General features: G+C 41.6%; 1 long non-coding RNA gene across 1 annotated transcript in view; it reads left to right on the forward strand.

The window, feature by feature from the left end:
* Positions 1-9,127, forward strand: part of LOC115342268 — a 45,209-nt gene extending 36,082 nt beyond the window's left edge. Inside the window, exons 2-3 of the long non-coding RNA XR_003923697.1 lie at positions 6,782-6,866; positions 9,084-9,127. This is a non-coding gene — a long non-coding RNA (uncharacterized LOC115342268). The remainder of the gene's footprint in view (positions 1-6,781; positions 6,867-9,083) is intronic.
* Positions 9,128-13,655: the final 4,528 nt, after the last annotated feature.

Below are 13,655 nucleotides of genomic sequence, written 5' to 3' on the forward strand. Positions count from 1 at the left end.
AACCATATACCTCAAACAGACATTGAATTTCTGTACCTGTTGAATCTGAAGCTGCCATCACTCTAAATATTTTTATAGCCTTCCTGTTTGAATTGTGGTTGAATGCTGACCATTGTAAAAGCAACCACTTCCAAGTAGGTATAATTACAAGATTCCTAAATTTGGATATCTGCTTCACTGGCCCCTATTTGCATTTGTTCAGGACTTTTTCTGTCTCCTTGGAAGTCCAAGCTTTCTGACTATTGTCACTTGAAACGTTTTTGGTGAATCTGTGTTCAGGTGTGACTTTTGATTAAGTGAATGGAAATAAATTCTTCTGTTGTGAAAGATGCCAGTACTTGTGGACACATTACATATGTTTAGAATGATGGGTTAAATATTAAAAGGAAAGCTACACTTTTCCGTTTGAGGTGTTTTGCTATCAGTTTAAGGTCTGGTTTAGGGATATTCAAAGCATATACTCTGATGGATTTTTATTTGCGTTCCATACAAGATCTCAGATAGGGAAGCCTGTACTTTTGCATGGGACATGTTGGACAGGGAACAGCAAGGTGTTTATGATGCATTAACACAACATATTCTGAAATACAGTATTTCTTTCAGGTAACTTTTTGATTGCATGATTTAACTAATAGTCTCTTGGATGCTATGTAAATACTATTCTTGTCAGTCAAATTCAAATTATTAATAGTCACATTGATTTTTGGTTATTGCTGTTAAGTTCAGGTGTTCTCAACAGATTGTAAATCTGCTAAATGAATCATACTGTTAGAGCTTGGATTGTGGCAGTTGTTATTCCTCAGACTTAGATTACTCACACACAATTACTTTTGCTGATGTACAGGTTATCTTGAACAATCCAATTAGACATTCAATATTCATATAGTCACCCGTTTACTGTAGACAGAAAACTGCCTGGTTTTAGCATCCCATTCTAGTATTGTTGTCTGAAAAGCGGATTTGTTACCTGGTGTCCAATGAGCCAATAATCACACACTCAGGAGAGACGTTGCACACTGGGTAACAAATCTGCTTTTTGGACAATAGGTGGGGCAGCTGTGAAGCCCTGCCCGGATTGACTTGCTAGCTACCAACGGGAAGAAGCTGTTCTTTGGACTCCAGCATGCACCGACCTTTTGTTTCGGGGACTCTGCAAGTACTCTGCCCATCCAGAGCAGGTAAGCGACACAAAGGTGCAATATTAGAGACATTGCAAGGGGGTACTGTATATGGTAAAGGTATATAGAGGTATTTTATAAAGTTCATGCATGCTTGACAGTGACGACTGGAGTGCATGAAAGTGCGGATAAGAATGTTCTTTTGGGGTAACAGTATGGGAGCAGGACAAGGGGCAGGACAGTCTGCAGAGCCTCCCCTTTGCTCTCCATTAGGATGCATCTTAAAACATTGGAACAAGTTGGGTGGGGATCCCCTAACAAGGAAGAAATTAAAAGAGTACTGTACTCAATAGTGGCTGGTGTATAAATTAGATGATGAAGAAAAATGGCCAGAAATGGGAACTTTGAATTATAATACCATTTTACAGCTAATGTTGTTTTGTAGAAGGCAAGGTAAGTGGGATGAAATCCCATATGTGGATATGTTCTTTGCTTTAAGAAATGATTACGAAACAAGAAAAAATGCAAATTGTCAGTATCTGATTCAAACATGTTAATGATGCTGCAAAAGGTAGATGGTATGTCAGGAATGACAGTATCTCGATTGGGATTGCTTATAAGGTGTATAATAACAGAGAAGAGTTAGAAAAAAAAAGAAAAACAAAGGGAGAAACTAAAAGATCAGAAGCAAAAGGCTGCTATTTTAGCAGCAGCATTTACTCAAGTGCAAACATCCTGCAGGGGAGGGGGTTTCCTGAGAGGACAGGGGCGTGGAAGGGAACAGAGAGGAGGGGGAAACATTGAGAATAGAACCCCCTTAGGGTTTGACCAATGTGCCATTTGTAAAGAAAGGGGACATTGGAAAAATTAATGTCCAAAGAAAAGATCGACTTGGTCTCCCCATTCTGCACCTATCCCTGAGGCCGATTTACTAATGATCAGTACATGGGATTCTGAATGATGGGGACTGGGGGCTGAGAAGTTTCATTCCCCAGCTGAGCCCCTGGTTCCCGTCAAGGTGGGGGATGAAATTGTTAAATTTTTGGTAGATACAGAGGAAACTTATTCTGTGTTAAATAGCTGTAAGGGACCTATGAGTAAGTTCTCTATGTCAGTGGTTGGTGCCACGGGAAAGCAAGAGGTTAGGCCCTTTCTCCAACCTATGATGTGTGAAATTGGAAATAAAAAAATGGTGCATTAATTTTTGTATATGCCAGAATGTCCATTACCTCTCATGGGACAGGACTTACTAAATAAATTGGGAGCACAGATAACTTTTGAAAAAAACAAAATTCAAGTGCATATTCCTCAGAGTAATGCCTGGGGAGTGTAAGTTTATATGTTACAAGAATCATTGGGAATCAAGGAGATGAAGAATGAACAAGTTGAAATCCCCACTGAAATTATGGATGCAGTGGTCCCCTTTGTGTGGGCAACAGAGAGGCCTGGAAGAGCTAAATCAGCTGAACCAGTGAAAGTGGAATTAAAACGGAGCAAAGCTGGTAAGACATAAAGAGTATCCCATGAAATTAGAAGCTCACATGGGACTGGAAACTATAATAAATAACTTTTTGAGGCATGGACTGCCTCAAGAATGCCAATCTGAATATAATACCCCTATTCTACCTGTTAAAAAGCCATGTTCTCAGGAGTATTGTCTAGTACAAGATCTAAGGGCTATTAATCAAATAGTGACTGATGTCATTCCAGTGGTATCAAACCTGTACTCTCTGCTGAATGCAATAGTTGATTCTAATGTTTATTTTACAGTTCTGGACCTAAAAGATGCCTTTTTCTGCATTCCTCTGGAAGAACAGAGTCAAAAAACTGTTTGCTTTTGAGTGGGAGAGTCCTACAATGGGACACAAGATGCAGCTATGCTGGACAGTAGTTCCCCAAGGATTTAAGAATAGCCCCACCATCTTTGGTAATGTACTAGCAAAGGAATTGGAACAATGGCAAGGTAAGAACTCATTAATTACCTTGCTACAATATGTGGATGATATCCTGTTGGGGGCAAATACCGTTGAGGAGTGTAAAGAAGCAAGTATTAGTTTATTGAACTTTTTAGGGCTGGCTGGATATTGAGTATCTCAGAAAAATGCGCAGATTGCACAGAAAAATGTGGCCTATCTTGGTTTTGAAATTTCTGAAGGAGAAAGAAAATTGGGGATTGAGAGGAGGGAAGCAATTTGTCAGACTGCCCCACCCAAATCAAAAAGAGAGTTAAGAGGATTTCTTGGAATGGCTGGGTGGTGTCGCCTTTGGATACCTAACTTTGGATTGATGGCTAAACCTTTGTATGAGCCTATTAAGGGACCAGGAGAAGTGTTGGAATGGACTCCGGAATGTCAAAAAGGGGTTGACAATATAAAGGTTGCTCTTATGAGGACCCCTGCAGTAGGCCTCCCCAATTTGACAAAGCCTTTTGAGTTTTATGTGCATGAATGAGGACATCAAGTGATGGGATTGCTTGTGCAAACTTTAGGGGACTGGAAAAGACCGGTAGCTTACTTCTGGAAACAACTGGATAGTGTAAGCTCTGGATGGCTGGGATGCTTGAGGGCGATAGCTGCAGCAGCGATGTTAATACAGGAGGCACAAAACTTAACAATGGGACAGAGGATCACTGTTTATGTGCCAAATGCAGTTATAGCTGGTTTGGAACAAAAAGGACATCATTGGCCATCTCCAAGCAGGATGGTACTGTATCAAGCAATATTGCTTGAACAAGAGGATGTGGTAATGAAAATATCTAATATTTTAAATCCAATGTCATTGTTGTCCTCTCAAGAAGAAGAAGGATTAACACATGGTTGTTTACAGACCATCGAGCAAGTATATTCTAGCCTTCCAGATTTAAAAGACTTCCTTTTACAACATCCTGATTGGGAGCTATTCACTGATGGAAGTAGCTTTGTAAATAACGGGGAACAAGAAGGCTGGGTATGCTGTTGGGACTTTGGAGAAGGAAATAGAAGTGGTACCATTGCCTGTAAATACATCTGCCCAGAAAGCTGAACTGATTGCTTCAACTTGAGTTTTGGAATTATCAGAAAGAAAATGAGTTAATGTGTATACTGATTCAAAATATGCCTTTGGTGTGACACATGCTCATGGTGCAATTTGGAAAAAAAGACGGTTGTTATCCTCACAAGGGAATCCCATAAAATATGGCAAAGAAATTAGGGAACTGCTTGATGCAGTTAACAAGCCTAAAGAAATAGCACTTATACATTGCAAAGCCCATCAGTCTGGATATACTGATGTAATTAAAGGAAATAAAAAGGCCGATGAGGCTGCAAAGAGGGCAGCTTTATCGATAAATGTGGCAGCATTAATCCCAGAAAGAGTTGTGAAAATTCAAGTACCTGTATACACTGAAAAGGAAAATAGACTTGCAAAATTACTAAAATGTAAGACGACTTCAGAAGGATGGTGGGTAACCTTGACAGGTCAGTGTATAGCAACTTTGCCTATAATGAAGGAGCTAATGGAAAGCACACATAAAACTACACACATGGGAGTTGAAGCTTTGCTTGAGGCAACCAGACGATATGCTGTGGGAATTAATATGTTGTTACTAGCTAAAAGGATTGTACAGAAATGTGAAGTTTGTTTAAAGAATAATCCTAAAATTCAGAAAAGGCCCCCCTAGGAGAGTTAAGAAAAGGTTCTACACCTGGAGATTACTGGCAAATTGATTTTTCTGAGCTACCTAGTTGTAAGGGATAAAAATATCTACTGGTGATTGTGGGTACTTTTTCAGGATGGCCTGAAGCTTTCCCCTGTCACATCAACAAGGCAAGAGAAGTGGTAAAGGCTTTATTGAAAGAAATCATGCCGAGATTTGGGGTACCGGGAGAGTTCTCCTCAGGTTGAGGACTGCACTTTGTAGCAGAAATAGTCCAAGGGGTATCCAAATTTTTACAAATCAAATGGGACCTGCATACCCCATGGAGGCCACAATCGAGTGGGAAGGTAGAAAGGATGAATCAAACAATGAAGAGACAAATTAGTAAATTGTGTCAGGGAACATATGTGAAATGGATTTAAGTTTTACCATTAGCATTATTAAGAATTAGAGTTACTCCAAGGGTCAGAGAAGGGGTTAGCCCTTTTGAGATCTTGTATGGAAAACCTTATATAACAAATTTAACTGGAAAAGGAAATCAAATGTGCCTAAAAGGTGACCAGATAGTTACAGATTACCTCTTGTCTTTGGCAAGAGTTCTTTCTTCCTTTCACAGGTATATCCAAATAAGAACCCCTGTACCTTTGGATTCACCTGTGAATTCCTTTAAACCAGGAGGTCAGTATATTTGCAAACTTGAAAAGAAAAGCCACTAGCAGAAAAATGGAAAGGACCTTATTTGGTACTGCTGACAACTAATACCACTGTGAAGCTGCAGGGAATTGAGTCATGGATTCACTATACCTGGGAGAAAGCAGTGCAGCTGCAGGGAATTGAGTCATGGATTCACTATACCTGGGTGAAAGCAGTGCCTCCTAAAAACGTGGAGAGTTGAGGAAACTGGACCTTTGAAGCTAAAAATACACAGAGATACATGAACTGCACTTGGATTAATATAAAGTCCATCCTGCATTTAGAGTGTACACAAGGTGAAGTGTTTTTATATTGCCTTATGGGAATTATTTTAATATTATTTTTGTTGTATTTGTACAAGTTTACTGCCTTTTTACAACCTAGTAATGAGAAGAATGTTGTGTAAATGTAATTCTTACATTTAGAATGAGACTTATATGAAGAATATTCATACAAGTCTCAAAGGGAGGAAACGTAGTCATATGTTTGAGTTACAGCCTAACTCTGGTGATACTGCTCAATTTAGGGTTAAACATGATGCATTGTCCTTTAAGGAGGACCATTACTCAATAGTTTCACTCTGTAGGCCTGCTTACTTTGTATAAACAATGCAGGCTTTGCCAGCAGCTATACCCTTGAAGAAGGAACTAAAGACTGATAAGAAGGAAACATCCTGGTCCAGAAGGCACCAAGGGCTGGATGATTGCCAAAGAAGCATGAGCTAGGGGAAAGGTAAAGGTGGCAGGGGGAGATCCCAACCACCGACTCAATTCAAGACCTAAAAGACTTACCCACCCCCACTCCTTGAGCATGCACTGTAGAATAAAAGAACACTGTACTTTTAATTCAAAGCAGAGAAAACCTTAGCCAGATAGAAATGGTGGCAGATAAGCAACTACCAATAATGATTTTGGGGAAGGACTTGGGAAACTATAGTGGGTGAATATAAATTGCTTGCTTGTTTAACTGCAGGGTGTGCTAGCTGTGTGGAATTACCACCTAGCACCCATCTTTGCGTAAATATGAAATAAATAATGTCTCTCCTGACTGTGATTATTGGCTTTTTGCACACCGAGTGATGAATCTGCTTTTCGGACAACAGTATTACAAAGTATTTTTTACTGGACACACAAAAGGAAATACTAAACCAAAAATGTAATTGACAGCACTGAAATTTAGGTTCTAGTTCTTTCCTTCCTTTCTTCTGCCTGTTTCCTCTCCTATGCAGATGGTTTCTAGCATATGTTTTGATAGGACTTGTACAGTTCATTTGAAAGCCCTGCGATTTACAGCCATACAAGCATCTCTCTTGTGGTCTTTTCTTCCATCTTAACAGGCAGCATACAGCCCTTATGCTCTTGGTGAATTGCATCTGTAGTAGATGGAGAACTGGTAGAAAAATGGCTGGAGTAGTTATGAAAGTAAGAAAAAACCCAGATGAGTTTTCCTATCCTGACCTGCATTTCATATTCCCTATTGTTTTCTTTCAGCTGTTGAGTTGCTTTACTACTGTTGTGGTTTAAGCCCAACTGGCAACAAAGCACCACACAACCACTCGCTCATTCCTCCCCCCTCGTGGGACGGGGAGGAGAAAATATAACAAAAAGCTCATGGGTTGACACAAGGACAGGGAGGGATCACTCACCAGTTATGGTCACGGGCAAAAAACAGACTCAACTTGGGGAAAAAACCAAAATCGATGTAATTTGTTACCAATCAAATCAAAACGGGATAATAGGAAGTAAAACCAAATCTTAAAAAAACAACTTCCCCCCACCCCTCCCTTTTTCCCAGGCACAGCTTCACTCCCGAATTCTCTCCCTCCTCCCCCTGAGCAGTGCAGGGGACAGGGAATGGGGGCTGGGGTCAGTTCCTCACACCTTGTCTCTGCCGCTCCGTCCTCCTCAGGGAGAGGACTCCTCACTCCTCCCCTGCTCCACCGTGGGGTCCTTCCCACGGGAGAGAGTCCTCCATGAACTTCTCCAACATGAGTCCTTCCCACGGGCTGCAGTCCTTCATGAACCGCTCCAGCGTGGGTCCTTTCGTGGGCTGCAGTCCTTCAGTCACAGACTGCCCCAGCGCGGGCTTCCCCACGGAGTCACGGCCATCCTGGGTGGCATCCACCCCCTGCTCCGGCGTGGGCTCCTCTCTCCCCGGGCTGCAGGTGGGCATCTGTTCCCCCGCTCCCCTCCGTGGGCTGGGGGGGACAGCCTGCAGTCTGGTCTCCCCGTGGGCTGCGGGGGCATCAGCCTCCTCCCCCGCTCCTCCTGCCCTCCTTCCTCACTGACCTGGTGTCTGCAGAGGGGTTCCTCTCCCATCCCAATCCCCTCTCTGCTGCAGGTTCCCCCTCTTAACTCTGCTCTCCCAGAGGCGATACCGCCGTCGCTGACGGGCTCGGCCTGGGCCAGAGGCGGGTCCCACTCGGAGCTGGGGAAGCTTCCAGCAGCTTCTCACAGGAGCCGGCCCTGTGAAGCCCCTCCCCTGCTACCAAAACCCTACCACACAAACCCAATACAGCTACTTTCAGTGTTTCTAAACCATTGCATTGAGAGGCACAAACGCACAGAAATAAGGTGTGACCTTAGACCTATCTCCATTAATTTGTAGCATAGACCTTAGACCTTAATATGTAGCATAGACTTAGCTTTAAACCTATCTCCATTAATGCATAGCATAACTTTGTCATACCTTTTCTTTGCTACTCCTGCTGTCAAACTTATTTCTTAATAGCATTTTTTTGAGGCTTAAAATTAAAGTAATCTAAAACACCTGTCAGTGGCAGAAGAAAATCTATTAAAAAACAGCAGGTGAAAATCTAAGAGCTATCTTATGCTAAGTGTTACCCACATCAGTTGGTACACCAGAAGTGTGAAACCTGGTTTTGAATCATCTTGCAGTCTTGATTAGAAAATTATTTTTTTCCACGTACTAATCTGTTCTGGAGTGAGATGGAAAAGACCTATGCTGCACGCATAATTCCTGTGCATTTAAACTAGCTCAGGCTATGACCGTGCATTAAAATAGTAGGCAATGAACAATTCTGTTTTTCAGGTTTCATTGGTTTGCCATTTTAACTTAAACTTCTGAAAAGCTGATCACTCTTTCACTAGCAAGCTATCTTTTAAAAACTGGTTTGCTTTTGTGCATGGCCATTTCTGCAGCTTTAAATTCTTAGTTCATGTCTGTTATTCTTAAATGTCATGTGATTAAAATAAAGCCTTGAGGCTTTCTCAAAGCCAGTTCCTAACATCTGACAAATACCATAGTATTGTGTAAATATAAAATTATTGGATTAACAGAACATTGGTAACAAGAAACCTTGTGGAAGATGAAGCACTTACTGGGTTGGTATCGTACTAGCAAACAAAACATATTTGGAAAGCAAATGGGGCTCCATATTATTGAGAACTGGACTGTTTATCACACCAAGGATTGCTCTGTCAGGACTGGGGTCCACCTCTTGGTTCAGGTACTATGAATTTTTCCTAATATTCTGTTCAGACAAGTCAACTGTAGAATTAACCTTTCCTTCTGACACTGACTTTAAAGGAAAAAACATACTTTTTTTTAGTAGATGCCGTGTTTAATCTCCATAGTTCCAAGTAGCTCTGATAGTGACTAAGCATACTTTCTTTCAGGACTGATTATTAACATTCACTCCAAAGCTGGGTTTGCAGATGTGGCCACCATAGCAACAATAGAAAACAACTTCTTTAGTAGTAACTAATAATATAGGTAATTTGGGTGGATTTCCTGAGCAGTTTGAAATAAATAATAAGATTGGATTAAGAGTCTGGGTTCTGTTTCTTTACATATTATTTGAGATTAACTTTCCTTTGTCTCTATTTTTATTAGCTTTTATGTCATGCGTGTTTTATGATATTTATAAGAGTTAGTCTTTGATAAACATTACCAGAGAGTGAAATACAAATTCAGTTCAATATAAAATATATTTATAACATATTTCAATGTTTATAAACATATTTCTGTGACTCTAAATTCAGTTAAAAAGCCAGGCAAGTCTCTGGGCACAAAGGAGATGCATCAGAGCATGAGCTGTCCTTATAAACTTGCAGGTATGGTTGCATTAGGCTAAGCTAATCACTGCTGAGGCAAATGAACACCAGACTTGGGATACTAAAAGTAGCTTCTGGCTGTAGCCTGTGGTTCAGCTGGGGAGAAATGTAGCTGGGAGAGGGCTATGAAAAAGCATCATGAGAGGATCAGATGGAAAGGAAAAGGTGAAGTAGTTTCTGTAGTGGTACAGACAGCCTAGTTATTTGGGGTTGACAGGCCTGGGACCTGTGGCTACCAAGGCTGAAAAAGGAGAAACAACTACTAAAACTAGGAGTAAGAGAAAGAATTTAAAAATAACAAAAAATAAAACCAAAACAAACCCTGCTGGATGATGAAAGGACTCGTGGAAGAACAATTGCATGGCATAGGACTAAGAATGTAAGGTTCACCTTGTGTTTAAATTAAGTATTTGCTGAAAGCCCCAAAGGAGTAGACTTGGTTGAAAGATCATGTCAGCCACTTGTTTATACTTAAACAAAAGAGGTCAAAGAGAAACTGATGCAGCAAACTGAGGTGGGGAGGGGTCAATGCCAGATACTATATATGGGGTGATGCTGCTGCAATATATTTCACAGTGGGATTAACATATCTTTCATCACTGATTTGTCTTGAGCAGAGTAGGCAACGCTGGATGTCAGCTTAGTCTGTTTTGCTTGTTTTACAGATTAACTTTCTTGATGTAATAATTTCGGAAACTGTTGAGTTTCAGAAAGCCACAGGCAACTGTTCCAGGATTCACTATCTGCCCTAATACAGTATTTTCTTGGGTACTATAAAAACAAAAAGTAGTGTTTTGTAAAACAACTCTGAATGCAAGTGCTCTTGTCATACTGTATATATCACTGGCCTCTGGTTGGTAAGGAAGATTAGTGTTGTAAGCATTGTAGTAGTGTTGGCATTATACCTGGGAAGACCTAAGACTACAGAAAGAGCCAAAGTGCACAGGGAAAAGCTATATCTCTCTTTTATTAATTTATGTATTTATTTTGTTATCTTTATTTGAACCAATTAAGAGAAAATTGAAATTGGGCCCAATTTTCTGACTATATCACTAAGCAGCATGCTTTATCCTGTTTCTAAGTGTGACTACTTTGAGACTTATATTTTAGTGCCCTCCCCAGCCTCCAGCACCCTGCACAAGTCAAATACATAATTATCCCCCTAATCCTGCTCTTTGCTGAGCTTGTGCCCCAGTCATTTTAGTGATTTTCATCATAGTCTCTGAAGTTGGCTGTTAGGAGCTTATTCCTCTTCCATGAGTTATGAACATCTTGCAAATGTTTTTTAAAGCAAAGGCTTTACATGTTTATTGGATGCTGTGTAGGAATCAATTGAAGCCTGATGGAAATCTCATAGACATCTCTGGGTTTCCAAGAATGTGAGAAATGCCCTATGGAGTCAGACCAGCCTCTGATGGTGGCAATTGGAAATGCTGTTTAGGGAGAACACACAAATCTAGCTGCTTTCTGCTATCCGTTCCACTTGTGCTCTTTTAATATCCACTTTCATTGTGTGAGGGATGTTAGAGGGGAAAGTCCTGGTCTGTTCCTTCAGTCTCTGTTTATGGACCTGTTGCCCGTGAACTGGTACAATACCTGCTCAAACCTTCCTATGGCAACAGATTCCACAAGTTCGCTACGACCCATGAAAAAAAGCAGTTTATATGTTTTAAACTGATCCCCTGCTATTTTCAATGAGTGAGCTATAGTTCTGGTATTTGAACGATTTGGTGGATAAGTTGTGCATTTAACTTTTCCTCTGCCCTCATGATTTTGTAAGCTTTGCTTGTATGCCTCCTCAGCATTTTTAGTTCTCCTTGCAAGGCAGCTGATCTCTGCCTTTCATCATTCTAGTTGCCCTTCTGTGTTTCTTCCCTATCTCTGCTATTTCCTTCCCGAGATGTGGAGAGTGGGGCTGCAAATGGTGCTTAAGATAAGAGCTCAGCAAGGTTTTGCACAGAGGCAGAACGGTGCCCTCTGTCCTGCTTTACTGCCCTTCTGGGTACAGAAGACAAACTGCAGCATCGGCTGTTCAGTGCTGCGATGTGCAGACCCCTGTCCCAGCTATTCTCCTTTTGCATTTTCCTGATCTTGAGGTCATCCATGTCTTGATGGCGGTCCCCAGAACTGCAATAAGCACAGGCCCCTGAAATGCCCTGGGGATGATTCTGACCCTGGCATGTGAATTCTTGCTCCTTCTGGAAAGCTGCAAACAGGGTTTACTCCTGCCAACAGGAGGCTGACCGCCCTTCCCCATGGGATGGTTAGTGACCAGGATGATCCCCCATGGGTTATGTTAGCACAGTCACAGGGGTGCAAGGAAGGACTCCCCAGAATCCTGTTTGGGGTGGCTCTTGCCTGGCGGCTGCTCACACTGCTGTGCAGGGAGGGAAATTTCTTATTTCTGGCAAAGAAGATTTGACTGTACATCAACTCCCACCATTTATTTTGATTTCCACATTTTCTTTCATGAAATGTTTAATTCCTTTGCATCACAGGCTGTTTTCCACATTAGCAATTCACTTTAATACCAATTTCTTTTGAAACTGTCAGATTTTGAGAAGCAACTAGTAAGGCTGAAACAGTTTACGTGACCAGAAACTGAAACCTAAAGATACTCAGTCATTTCTGCAAGATTTTCATTAACATTTATCCACAAATAGCTATGGATATTTTATTTAGAAAAGCATCTTATTCCCAGGCCATATTACTGCAAAGCTAGAATATATTTCTTAGTGGGGCTGATAAGGAGTCCCTGTGACTCCTTGTCCCAAAGGGTCCTCTATGTTCTTTCTTTCCCACTCCCTGCCAATTCTGTTCATGTTGGAGGCATGGAAGCAGATGCTGGGAATGGCCCTTTCCAACTTGGGAAACGGGCTGAGTTATCAGCTGTGGGGAGGTCTGTGCTGCTTTTTAGCAAATGGTTACCTGAAAAGTTCTTATTCATTTCATTGTGGGCATCACTGTTGTGAAATTTCAACCTACGTAAATGTCACAGGAAAAGAGGGTATGAGTGCATCTTAAAATGCATTGGTTTGGTTCCAATTTCTTTTGAGGGTAGACACTCAGAAGCCATGCCTGTACTGGGCCCCATGCGGTACCTCTGTGACTGAAAAACATTATTACTGTTTTTCATATCATTTCAGTTCTGAGTTTCTCAAGTGATGTTACAGCTTTTTTCAGTTTGACAGGCCTCTATGTCTGCCAAGTTAAAAGCGTGCTCTTTCCAATTGCTACCTGCTAGCCAGGCTGTAGCTCATGATCCCATGCCGCATTTAAAATGCTACAGCAGATTGCTTCAAAGAGAGACTCATCCTGGATATCTACCTCTTCTCATAATAAAATAAAATAAAATAAAATAAATATCAAGCTCCCAAGAACGTTTCCTGGGCCCCTCTTTGGTATCTTTAACAGCAATGTACTAAAATATGAGCTGCTACTAGGTGTTCCCTTTTGCCCCATTTTTTTCCTTCCCAAGAGGCATCCCTTGTGCTGGTGCCAAAGAAGCTGCTGGCTCTATGGGATTTTGGTGAGTCAGGTCCAAGGTAACTGTAACTTGTGACTCCTTTGGTCTTTAGTTCGTTGGGGAAATAAAAAGCTGACGCCCCTTTCTCTGAGCTTCTGTTACACAGACAAGCCAAAGGTCAGGCTGAGGAACTCATGTGGTACTGTAGTAGAGCTCATGCAGGTACTGGTTAGCTGATAGAGGGCTATCAACCACTAGGGTCTGCACAGATTGAGCATGAAGTAAATCTGTAGCAGCTGACAGTACAACGTTAAAATTGCAAAAGCTGAAGACACGTAAGTAGCGTGGTCCTGGCCTCCAGCACCTGTGTCCTTGCAGAACAGGTATTTCCACTTCATCCCTATGCCTAACGATCAGCATGGACTACTTCTCTTCTTTGAAACTGCAGAGTAGCTTCTCCAGATGGCTTCACGGACTTCAGGCGCATTTGCACACCTTGCAGAGGAGCATGAGTTTGTCTGTGGCTGGTCAGATTACAGCCTCCTCTTACCAACAGCTTTAATGATCCTGCTGGCTGCTCATCTCAATGAACTACCAGGCTCAGAGGCCCATGGCCCTCTCCCTTTTACCTCCCACACTCCAGAAAATCTGGAAGGGGTTCCAGTTTT

The sequence above is a fragment of the Aquila chrysaetos genome, chromosome 5 (assembly GCF_900496995.4).
Source record: "Aquila chrysaetos chrysaetos chromosome 5, bAquChr1.4, whole genome shotgun sequence".
NCBI lineage: Eukaryota > Metazoa > Chordata > Aves > Accipitriformes > Accipitridae > Aquila > Aquila chrysaetos.